This window comes from Oncorhynchus mykiss, chromosome 3, assembly GCF_013265735.2.
Source record: "Oncorhynchus mykiss isolate Arlee chromosome 3, USDA_OmykA_1.1, whole genome shotgun sequence".
Lineage (NCBI taxonomy): Eukaryota > Metazoa > Chordata > Actinopteri > Salmoniformes > Salmonidae > Oncorhynchus > Oncorhynchus mykiss.
This window is the reverse complement of record NC_048567.1, coordinates 29,101,618-29,114,380: the sequence shown is the minus strand read 5'-3', so window position 1 is coordinate 29,114,380 and position 12,763 is coordinate 29,101,618. Positions and strand designations below refer to the sequence as shown.

Genomic DNA, 12,763 nt, shown 5'->3' with positions numbered 1-12,763 from the left:
ACAGGATTAATCTTTTGGATAAATCTTTTGAAAAACACACATTTGCTACAGCCTTGTAGTGCCAGTGAACTTATTGCAACTGAATTATCTTGATAGATCCACTGCACACACAGGGCATGACGTAAAGTCCTCACTCTGTCTTAAAGAACATGGGTATGACTGTTTCTCTGTGCGCTGAAGTAATGGTTGGTGATAAGGCTACACAAAGGAGTCAGTGACATTTGTTATAAAGTTGGCCTCCAAAAATACAGTACCAGTTTGGATACAATACAGTTTGGACACATCTACTCTTTCCAGGGTTTTTCTTCTTTTAAAAAAAATCTTTATTGTAGAATGATAGTGAAGATCAAAGATCAAAACTATGAAAGTAGTAGTAGTAGTAACCAAAAAAAGTGTGAAACAAATCAAAATATATTCTTTAAAGTAGCCAACCTTGAATGAGTAGGTGTGTCCAGACTTTTGACTGGTACTGTACATGAATAACAAATGAATACAGTCATCTTGTGCAAGATTACAAAAATGACACATTCGCAACTGTGTGTAAAAATCCTGATTCTTCTCTGAGGAAGAAACATTTGATTCATTGACACAAGTACAAATTATGATTAGACACCGTCCCAAATGGATTAAGTGTCTTCCTACAATGCCCAAATCTAATTTATCTTGGGGTAAAGAAGGCAAAACACTGTTTGAGTAGCTCCAACTACTGAACAGCGAAGCCACCTGATTGTTCCAGAACACCTGTAAAACAGAAACACAAGTTGTCCTATGAAAGAAGCTTTGAACAATGAATAAAAAATTGGGTTGACTCGATTACATTCAGTTGACTCACCTTATTTTGGTGGAACACCCTCAGTGTACTTTTAAAGGTAGTCTCATCCATGGTCCATTCTATACAGCAGTATACTTCTGGCGCTCTCTCTCTTTATTTGCTTGAGCCGACAGCGTGATAGGAAAATGAAAGGGCCCAGAAGAAAGCACACGGTTGGAGGAGTCAGGAGGCCTATGTTCTCATAGAAAGCATTTCCATGTGGTGGTAATGAGCCATTGGAAACAAGGTGGGGGTAGAGAGGGAGAAAATGGCCTGACATGAGGGCTTCCATTAGCTTTCTGCATGTAAAGGGGTCAACATAGAATTCGCTAGCAGGGCTGGCAGAGCTTAGCGCAGTGTCGCAATGGTCGTTTTTCGTCACACGTTTTAGGAAGCGTCTGTGCAAACTGGTGAGACATACGAGAGCCTTTACAACCACTCGATGCAGTTGTATTCGGACAAACACGCAAAAGACAACAGCTGGAAGGAGATATCACGGATATCACATTTGATCACTGATACTGATATCAAAGAAACATGGAGAAAGATTTGGGACCGGTATGTTCGCAATCTGAAAAGGATGAAGGAGATGAGAAGTGGGGCTGCCGCTGGTGTGTGTGTCCCACCGATTGTCTGACACCTGGATTGGTTTCGTGTTCACATGAAACACCGTCAGACAGACACCAATAATATGCCAAATACTTTATGTGCTCTTGTCAAATCCAATCTAATTGCATTGGTCGCATACACATATTTAGCAGATGTTATTGCAGCGAAATGCTTGTGTTCTGTCATGCAGCCGGGTCCTTTTGTACAGTGTCTGTGTTTCCAATCCTATGTAGATAGACGTAGTTAGATCATGTGGAATTTGCTCTTTTCTGGATGGGAGAAATTGTGAGTGGGAAATGTTCAGTGTTGTTATCATACTGATTATCAGGGTTGGTTCAACAATCTGAAATAAGACAGTGTGGTGTGTATGTGTGCCAATTAGACTGAGATGTTTATAAAAATCTGTAATTTTGAGTAAGCACTTTAACTCAAAAGGAGCCTATGAAGATATTTTAAGATTGCTTGCAATTTTTCCCAATGTATTCGCCATCTGCTTGTAGGTGGTGGACTGGGGTGGTGTTTTGGACAGCCCAGAAACAGAGTTGAGCCCTGATGGTGCCTATGACACAAACTGTTGAGATTCCTAACTTACAACTCACAGCAATACTTTGCTGTGTGTGTGCTGCCAATCGCCAAAAGCCGAAGGGTCACAGACAGCCTTCCTGCATCAATTACGGGCAAGCTGTGAGCTCTCTCGCATACACGATGTGAGGGGCAAGCCGCTGAAGCGAGCCGTCAAATCTGGCAACAGAGAGCCGAAAGTATTGATAATGTCTTTCCTCGTCAATGCTTTGCAAAGGTTGGACAAGAGTCTTGTGTTCTCCATCGTCCCCTCTTGTAGGTTTTCAGTTTTTTCTCCTCCTGAGTAATAAGAGCAGTTCAAGCTCTGGCTGTTCAAACTTTAGCAACTACAATTCATAGAGAGACATGTTTGCTTCTGTGGCTAGCTAGCTTTCGTAAACAGGCATATGACACCAGGTCCCGAAGTTCAAATGTCGTTGCTAGCTAGAGTCAAAAAGAGTGCCTCGAGGGGCCTCCCGGGTGGCCCCTCGAGGCACTCTTTTTGTGGTTAAGGGCTCTGTACTGCAGTGCCAGCTGCGCCAGCAGAGACTCTGGGTTCGCGCCCAGGCTCTGTCGTATCGGCCGCGACCGGGAGGTCCGTGGGGGCGACGCACAATTGGTCTAGCGTCGTCCGGGTTAGGGAGGGTTTGGCCGGTGGTAGGGAAATCCTTACCCCATCGCGCACCAGTGACTCCTGTGGGGGGCCTGGCGCAGTGCGTGCTAACCAAGGTTGCCAGGTGCACGGTGTTTCCTCCGACACATTGGTGCGGCTGGCTTCCGGGTTGGATGACGCTGTGTTAAGAAGCAGTGCGGCTTGGTTGGGTTGTGTATCGGAGGACGCATGACTTTCAACCTTCGTCTCTCCCGAGCCCGTACGGGAGTTGTAGCGATGAGACAAGATAGTAGCTACTAAAACAATTGGATATCACAAAATTGGGGAGAAAAAGGGGTAAAAATCGACAAAAAAAGAATCACAAAAAAAAAATAAGAGTGCCTCGGCCACTCTTGCTTGGTAAGCTACTCTGGCTTACCCCAAGCCCCTTAGTGGATATACACTACACAAGGCAGACTTCTTCTCTGGGTGTAACGCAACAAAAATAGTCTACGCACATAAACCATGTAGCCTTTAGACTTCATTGCATCGCACACACTTCACACTGCACACAGGAAGAGGGGTTCTACCCTCACTGCACACAGGAAGAGGGGTCCCACCCTCCCTGCACACAGGAAGAGGGGCCCCACCCTCCCCTCTCTCATCCCTCGCTTATTCACTCACTGCTCAGGAAAGGGCTTGATTTGAGAGTTGCAGCTGCACTCTCTTCACCCAAACACACAAAGAGAGAGGGAGAGACCCTCAAACTCAGACGCATGCATAATCACTAACAGGAACAAGTAAACAAGAAAGCAGGCCAGTAAGCAAGCAGAAACACACACATGCAATCACACGTCGCTCATAAATTGCTACTGATTGCTTTGAGAGGCGAAGGCCCGAGGCCCAGCAGTTAATTAAGGAAATTGGGGAATAGGGGGGTAAATAAATGCCACTGAGATTTTGAAACTATCACTGAGGAAACAAATGAACAACAAACAAACAATAGAAAAGCAGTGTAAATACAGATGATACATACTAATAGCAGACAGACAGATCACAGATCTTGGCATGAAATTATGGTGAGTATTTGCAGGGAGGCTGAAAAGCGACTGTTACCACAAAGAATGAAAAAAAGCCACACAAGATAACTTATCTACAGACAGATAACACTCGAAACTCGCCTGATCTGATTATTTCTTTGTACAGTTCCCTTTTGAGCATTATACTCTTTGAACATCTTGGCTATGGTTGTCCCTGATGGGTAACGATATAGGCCACAAGCAGGGTTGGGTAGGTTACTTTCTAAATGTAATCTGTTACAGTTACTAGTTACCTGTCCAAAATTGTAATCAGTAATGGAACTTTTTGATTACACAAGCTCAATAACTTAATCTTTCGTTCAGTTGCTTTTGGATTACCTAAAAGAAGACAAAAAAGGTTCCAACAAACACATTTGGTGTGTCATCTCTGGCTTGTGGTCAGACTCACTCAGGTAGAACAAACTTAAACTTGCACCTTTTTCCAATACTATATAGAATGTAATTGAGGAAAGAGAAAGGTGTTATAATGTATTTTTTCAAACATCCTTTCTGAATTTAAAAGTAATCCAAAAAGTATCTGTAATCCAACTACAATATTTTCACTGGTAATGAAACTGATTACAGATACAGTTTTTGTTGTTGTTGTCAGATTACATGTAACTGATTACATGAAATCAATTACTCCCCAACCCTGGTCAGAAGATAGTTAAAAAATGCTGTAATTTTGTAGAAAATACAAAAAATCAGATAGCTGTGTGTGTGTGTGTGTGTGTGTGTGTGTGTGTGTGTGTGTGTGTGTGTGTGTGTGTGTGTGTGTGTGTGTGTGTGTGTGTGTGTGTGTGTGTGTGTGTGTGTGACTGAGAGGGCACTTGTTTTAGAGGGCGCAGTGCAGTGGCCACAGACCTATTCTGGTCTCTATTCCACAGAGCCTAGTGTCCACCAACACAATGAGTCTGGACTCTGAAGGTCAGCTGCTGTGAATGGCCGAGGTCATCAATGGCCCCTTAATGAAATAACAATAGCAGGAATGTCCAGAATGTCCCAGGAGAGCGTACGCCCAGCCAGCTCGTATAGTCTACTGAACATGCTATCTCTGAATGTTGCCAATGCTTTCTGTGATGCGTGGGTAGAGTAGCATCAAGGAAGCTTGGTCAAGACAGTTAGCTGTCAGCCTATATGCTGGATTTCATGGTGTCTGAATTTATTTCCATGCTAACCTGAAAAGCATCAATTGCACAATTGCTGCTATACAAAACTATTGGTCAGAATAAGTGTTTGGTTAAATGTTTTTTTATTATGTGTTATAACCTGTAATAAAACCCTGAAATACTTACTAGCAACAGACACTGATGTTTGTACAATGCCTTTGAAAATGATAAGCATAATTCCATAATAGCAGTCCATTGAGCATGTTAAGACCAGACAGATACATACGAGCTGAGTCATCCGAACACATGAGTTTGCTTTTAAATGACAGGCCTAGACGTGCAAAATACCCATTTTGCCCACCTCTGAAAGTGTTTCGGAACAATCAAGTGCAACGTGTCTCCAGTAATGTTTCCATTTTTATGTTGTGAGAGGATAGCCTAAATATCCTATAATTCACATTCTATACTATGTGTAAAACCGTGCAGGGGTGGGCAACTTCAGTCCTCGAGGGCCTGATTGGTGTCACACTTTTTTGCCATCCCTAGCCATTACAGCTGATTAATCAAATTGCATTCTAAACTGAAGATCATGATTAGGTGATTATTGAAGTAAAGTGTGTTAGCTGGGGCTGGGGCAAAACTGTGACACCAATCCGGCCCTCGAGGACTGCAATTGTCCACCCCTGTAGGAGCATATAGTCACAGGGCTCCATACTAACATTTTCAGTTGGTGACAGGGCAGCTTTCAGTAGCACAGGGAGTTGGCAAGCTGGCCCAGTGGAATGCGGAAGTACCGCGTGCATAGATGCTATCTGAAATACTCTAAGAAAATATGAGATGCTAATCTGGTTAGCATCAGCTATAATGCCAATTAGAATGCTACGGGCCAATCTTTCCCAATTGAAAGTAGTTCAGCCAAGCCTGAATTAAAGCAATATTGATACACCATAGTTACATTTTGGGAGGTATTATAACTGGATTATAACTCCCGTCAAAATGTTGTGAATGATATATATTCGTGTCATTACACTCAAAAGTGACTTCGTCTTCAACCCGTGAATACTAGCGATGCTAATAGCACAACCTGCACAGGAAATGTATATTTTTAATGAGTATGCAGTAGCATGGTAACGATACCGACCAAATTATGTTGTATCGGACATATCAAATAACATTCCCAGCTAATGAGAAAACAGTCATGGTATTTAGTTGGAGAGAATGAACAAGATTTAACAAGGCAACCATGGGGCTAATTTGAATGGTCTCCAATGCCATATTTTGAGGGATTTTTACATCCGTACGCCAGTACAACCCACGTGACCACAGTGAAACGTCACTCCATGATAAGGTATAGTTCCTCACGGAATAAAGTTTCACTGTGGCAGTGGAGGCTCCTCAGAGGAGGAAGGAGAAGATCATCCTCCTCAGTGAATTTCATGATAGAAAATTTTAAAACCTTAAAAAAGTTATCATTTTTAGATAAAATGACACAAATCACGTCACCAAATTATTGATTAAAACACACCATTTTGCAAAGCGTCAACAGCATTCTGTGCGGTAGCACCATGGTGTAGCCGGAGGACAGCTAGCTTCCATCCTCCTCTGAGTATATTGACTTGAATACAAAACAAAAAAGAGCTCTGATAGGTTGGAGGACATCCTCCGGAAGTTGTCATAATTGCTGTGTAAGTCTATGAAGGGTGGTGAGAACCATGAGCCTCCTAGTTTTTGTATTGAAGTCAATGTACCCAGAGGAGGACAGACGCTAGCTGTCATCTGGCTACACCTTGGTGCCACTCTACAGAGTGCTGCTGTGATGTGAATATATTTAGTATAGTTTTATCTAAAAAATAATAACTTCTTTAATGTTTCACTATTTATATTTTTAATAAATTCACAGAGGATGGTCCTCCCCTTCCTTCTCTGAGAAGCCTCCACCGGTGGATGGATGGCAACCTTGTTGTGAAACAGAAGGAGAGATGCAGCTTATAAACATAGCAAGGTGACTGGGACAACTGTATGGTTAAACAGTACAAATACGACCTACGCAGATCGATCAAGATGGCGAAACACAAGTATAGGGACAAAGTGGAGCAATTCAGCGGGTATGTGGCAGGGGCTTCTAACGATCATGGATTACAAAAAGAAACCAGTCATGTCGCAGACACCAATGCCGCCCTAGAGGACATGCTTATCACCTTTTTCTCATGCTCCGAGTATAACGACGACTCTGAGCTGCCAAGGAAAGCCCTTGAGGACAACGAGGGTCATGTGCTTATGGTTTCCATGGAGAACGTATGTAAGTCCTTCAAACGTGTTAACCCTTGCCGGCCCAGACAGCAACCTAGCTGCAGACCAGCAGACATTTTTCTCTCTCTAACTCGAGTCATTATCCCCACTTGCTTCAAGATGTCCACTATCATCCCCGTGCCCAAGAAAGGGAAAGTAACTGAACTGAAAGACTACCGACCTGTAGAACTCATTTCCGTCATCATGAAGTGTTTTGAGAGGCTAGTCAAAGACCACATAACTTCCTCACCCCCAGCACACTCAACCCTCTCCAATTCGCTTACCGCCTGACAGATCCACAGACGACGCAATCGCAATTGTACTGCTCACTGCCCACACTCACCTGGACAAAAGGAATGCAGATGTGAGGATGCTGTTCATTGACTACAGCTCGGCCTTCCATACCATAGTGCCCTCTAAGCTCACCACAAAGCTCATGGCCCTGCGTCTGAACACTTCCCTATGCAACTGGGTCGTGGACTTCCTGACGGGCAGCCCCCAGGTGGTGAAGGTAGGGAACACTAAATGTCACTGTGCCACTACCTCCTCCACACTGAACCTCAACACGGGGGCCCCACAAGGGTGAGTTCCCAGTCCCCTTCTGTACTCCCTGTATACCAACGACTGCGTGGCCTCACACAGGTCCAACTCCATCATCAAGTTCGCTGACGACACGACAGTAGTAGGCCTGATTACCAACAATGACAAGACGCACTACAGGGAGGAGGTAGGCACTCTCAAGGCATGGTGCTAGGTAAACAACCTCTCCCTCAACTTCAGCAAAACAAAGGAGCTGATTGCGGACTTCAGGAGTAACCAGACTGGGCATGCTACCATCTTCATCAACCGGGCCACCATTGAGACTGTCAAAAACTTCAAGTTCCTCGGCGTACACATTTCCAAGGAACTGAAATTGTCAAACCACACAGACACCGTTGTGAACAAGGCACGCCAGTGACACTTCAACGTCAGGAGGCTGAAGAAATTTGCCCTGACGCTGAGGGCCCTCAGTGTTCTACAGTAGCACCATCAAGAGCATACTGTAAGATTGCATCACAGCCTGGTACGGAAACTCCACCACTGCCGCCCGCAAGGTGCCACAGAAGATGGTACGCTCAGCCAAACGTACAGTACCATTGGGAGCACACTGCCTACCCACCAGGACACCTATAACACCAGGTTTCGCAGGATGGCCAAGAAAATCATCAGGGACCTCATCCATCTGAGCCACTGCCTGTTCTCCTGGCCTCCATCACCCCTCCCCCACTCCCCCTGCTGCTCCCCCCATGGACATTTACCACCCCCCCCGTAATGAAATAGCTACCCGAACTATCTGCACCGACTCTATTTTGCACAAACTCCATATACACTCACAGGACTCTATCCACACACTCACTCTGACACTCTTACACAAACACACACACATGTACACGTTCACAAATTTTATACACTGCTGCTACTACCTCGTATTCCTGCACGTTGATATGGTACTTGCTCTCCCTATATATAGCTTCCTACTCGTGTTTTATTTCTCTTGTTTTTGTTTTTCTTATTCTAACTCCGCATAATTTGGAAGGGCTTGTAAAGCAAGCGTTTCACTGTAAGATCTACACTTGTTGTATTCAGTGCCTGTGACAAATAACATTTGATTTCACATTCAAACTTAATAAATAACCAGTCCTTAGTTAGCTAGTTATTCCAAACAACATCTGTTCTGAAACTATGTCAAGATGACACAAATGTTCCCAAAACACTGAAAGTGTCCAGTTGTGCAGAGGATTCTACAATGTTCATTTTAGTTTGCAAAAAAAACATTCACCTGATGTTACAAGAACATTCTCAGAAAACATTGAGTCTGTTCTTTAAAGTTTCCCAGAACGTTTCTTTAGGTTATGGGAACATCGTGGGGACATGACAAGACATGTGCTGACATTCAAATTATGTTTGTATCGGGGAGCAAAAGACATTCCCATGATGTTGCAAGAATGATGACAGAACAGCCTTACTAAGTTCTTTAAAAGTTCCCAAAACATTTAATTAGGTTTTGGGAGTTGTTCCCAAAACACAAAATATGCTCAGTTGTGATGACATTGATACAATGTTTAACATAGGTTGCACAGGACATTCCTAGAATATTGTTAGAATGTTGACAGTTCTTTAAAGTTCTTTAAATGTTGTCTAAGTTCTTTAAAGGTTCCCAGAACATTTCATTAAGTTATTGGAGTTGTCTGAGATGTTACAAGAATATTCTTGTGATTTTCACATAGGTTGCACAGGACATTCCCTTTATGTTGTCATAAAATGACAACTTATTTCATTCTTACATTTATAGCATATTTGTTTTAGGTTGAACATAATATTCCATTGATGTTCACGCAATATACATTTTACCTTGCAGTTACTCATTCACACACAACCATATTTTTTTTTACACTTCATAGGTTGACAATCTGCACATGTGGGGTTAAACCCTCAATGTTCCCAAGCAAGGTCTTTTATCTTAGCTAATGTTATGGGAATGTTCCCGGTTTGCTGGGTTTCCTTTTATAGGAGAATTTGTTCTGTGCAGCCTCCCACAAGATCTTCACCCCCACCCCCGGATGCAGACACATTACTTTATATGAAAAAATACAAGTATGAAATAACAGAAATCAGAATAGAGTATGTAATGAATCAGTCATTTAAAGAAAGATAACTGAAAGCCAACACTTCATTCAGTGCATTCAACAAACTCACCAAAGATGGCATCCGTCCTAACGTTGTCAAGCTGCGGTGTCGGTGGGAAGTCAACATTTGCATTTGACTGTGATGACTTTGACACAAGCCCAGATAGTGACGACCGTAACTAACGTGGCCAATCTGTCATGGGAAGAGGAGCTGGTTTCATATATTGTGTACATTTATTTATTCTAAACACATTTCTGTTTTTTGGCAATGTCCGACAAACTGCTATCAGTTATTTGTAATCTAACTATTTAGTTATAGAAACGTGATACCATCAATGCAAGCTGTAAAATGACTCCCAACTTAGAACACAGCAACCTTAGCAATGTGCAGTGCCTTCAGAAATGTATTCACACCCCTTGAATTTTTCCACATTTTGTTGTATTACAGCCTGAATTTAAAATTGATAAAATTGCAACTTTGTGTGACTGGCCACAATACTCCACAATGTCAAAATAGTTTATATATATATTTTTAAATGTGCTTAACAAGTCACATAATAAGTTGCATGGACTTATTAATAGTGTTTTTGAATGACTACCTCATCTCTGTACCCCCACACATACAATTATCTGTAAGGTCTCTCAGTCGAGTAGTTAATTTCAAAGACAGATTCAACCACGAAGACCAGAGAGGATTTCCAATGCCTCGCAAAGAAAGACATCTATTGGTAGATGGGTAAACATCAAAAAAGCAAACATTGAATATCCCTTTGAGCATGGTGAAGTTATTAATTACACTTTGGATGGTGTATCAATACACCCAGTCACTACAAAGACACCGCCGTCCTTCCTAACTCAGTTGCTGGAGAGGAAGAAAACCACTCAGGGATTTCACCATGAGGCCAATGGTGGCATTAAAACAACACTGTAGTTACTCCGCAATACTAACCCGAAAAGAAGGAAGCCAGTAGAGAATAAATATATTTCAAAACATGCATCCTGTTTGCAATAAGGTACCAAAGCAAAACTGCAAAAAATGTGGCAAAAAAATTAACTTCATGTCCTGAATACAAAGCATTATGTTTGGGGCAACACATCACAGAGTACCAGTCTTCATATCTTCAAGCATGATGGTGGTTGCATCATGTCATGCTTGTTATCGGCAAGGACTATGGAGTTTTTTTAGGATAAAAAGAAACGGAATTGTCCCGGATCCCTCCAGAACTTTCATTGCGCACAGCTGTCCCCTATTCCCACTGATTAGTATTTGTATATGTGTGCCCTTTGGATTCCATTGGGGGGGGTCGATTATTGTTACAATGTCTGTTGGTGCGTGTGAGTACCTGTGCTATGTGTTTTGAGCTTTCATGCCCTTGTGGATTGCGCAGATGATTATGGGTCTCGTCCCATGTGTTAATCATTCTGCATGTGTGTAATTTATTCGAGGTACTCATCGCTCTTTTGCTTGCGTTTCAACCCTGTGTTTTTGTTAAGTGTTTGTTTGGTCTTTGTCCCCCGTGCCTTTACACGGCACGCCATAATAAAAAATAAAAAAACTATTACGCATTCCTGCGTCTGTCTCCCGATCCTTCATGCCAACGTAACAGGATAAGCGACCATTTAAGGGAGACAGCGAGAATGGCCCGTCCGACAACGCTGCGACTGGTCCGCAACTTCGGCAGCGGCAACTAGCCTGTCCGACGACGCAACTTCGGCAGCGGCAACTAGCCTGTCCGACGACGCAACTTCGGCAGCTGCATCGGGTCCTGATCGACCAGCACTGTATTCCTGTGATCGTCCTCAAGGCCGGTGTCATCCCACTGCTGGGAGCACATTGTGTGTGTGTGTGTGGGGGGGGGGGGGGGGGGGGGGGATGTATTGTCACGGATCCCTCCGGTACTGTTTCTCATTCCGTGCACCAGTTTCAGGAGGTCTACGTCACCGGCCTCTAGGAACTGAACTGTGTTATGATGCTCACCTGGTCCCCATATTCTCCCCTGATTAGTAACTGTATAAGTGTGGCCTTTGTTCACCATTGTCTTGTCGATTATTGTTCCAATGTCCTTTGTGCCTGTGAGTACCTGTGCCTTGTTGTTTTGGCTTTCGTGCCACTTGTATTGCGCAGATGATTAAGGGTCTCGTCCCATGTGGTATCATTGTGCGCTTGTGTATTTATTCGAGGTACTCCTCGCTATTTTGTTTGGGTCTCAACCCTGTGTTATGTATATTTGTTTGTTTGGTCTTCGTCCCTGTGCCTTTACAAGGCACGCTGTAATTTGGGTCAATTAAAAAAACTATTACGCATTCCTGCGCCTGTCTCCCGATCCCTTTATACCAACGGGACAGGAATACAACTATGCACAGGCAAACTGCCTAAGGAAAACCTGGTTGCTCAGCTGCTGGGTCAATTTACCAACCCAATTTGCTGGGTTTATGTCACAACCCAACACACTGGGATTTTTTAACCCAGTAATATAGTCTAATTTCCCCAGCAGTTGGGTCAAGCCCTCAACCCACGGTGCTGGGTTGAATTAACCAAATTCTGTGTTTGTCCAATATTGACCCAGCGCTGGGTTGTCGAAATGACCCAAATTGGGTTATTTTTAACCAAGCATTTTTTAGAGTAACAAAATATATATATTTTTAATCATATGAATTGTCATGTTAGGCATAACTCAATTTTTACCTTTTAAGATGCCAAAATATAAATATTTTTCAGTAATTCTTTTAGTATCCTAATTTTGTTTTGTTTTGATTGTTTCAGTGCATGCGTTCAACAAACTTTGGATGAAGGAATTGGCCGCCATCTTCAAAGTTCTCTCAAAAAGACAGTAGTTCTGAAATGGGATTGATTTAGTTTTCGTTGTTTTATCATTCATATTTTGTTAATTCTCTTTTAAAATCAAATTGGTTAATCTATTGCTCAATTATCACTTGGCACATGTAAATCATTCTGTGGTTGTCCCTTTAAACATCCTGAGGTCAACATCCCCATAGTGTTCACACTTCTCTCATGTAGATGTTGTAGTTACATTTACTTGTCTTTG

At 42.8% G+C, this 12,763-nt stretch overlaps 1 protein-coding gene across 1 annotated transcript in view; it reads right to left on the bottom strand.

Moving 5' to 3' along the window:
• The window catches only part of map7d1a (MAP7 domain containing 1a), a 79,856-nt gene extending 69,980 nt beyond the window's left edge, over nucleotides 1-9,876 (bottom strand). Inside the window, exon 1 of the mRNA XM_036973763.1 lies at nucleotides 9,787-9,876. The gene's annotated coding sequence lies outside the window, so the exon portion shown is untranslated. The remainder of the gene's footprint in view (nucleotides 1-9,786) is intronic.
• Between the last annotated feature and the right edge of the window lie 2,887 nt (nucleotides 9,877-12,763).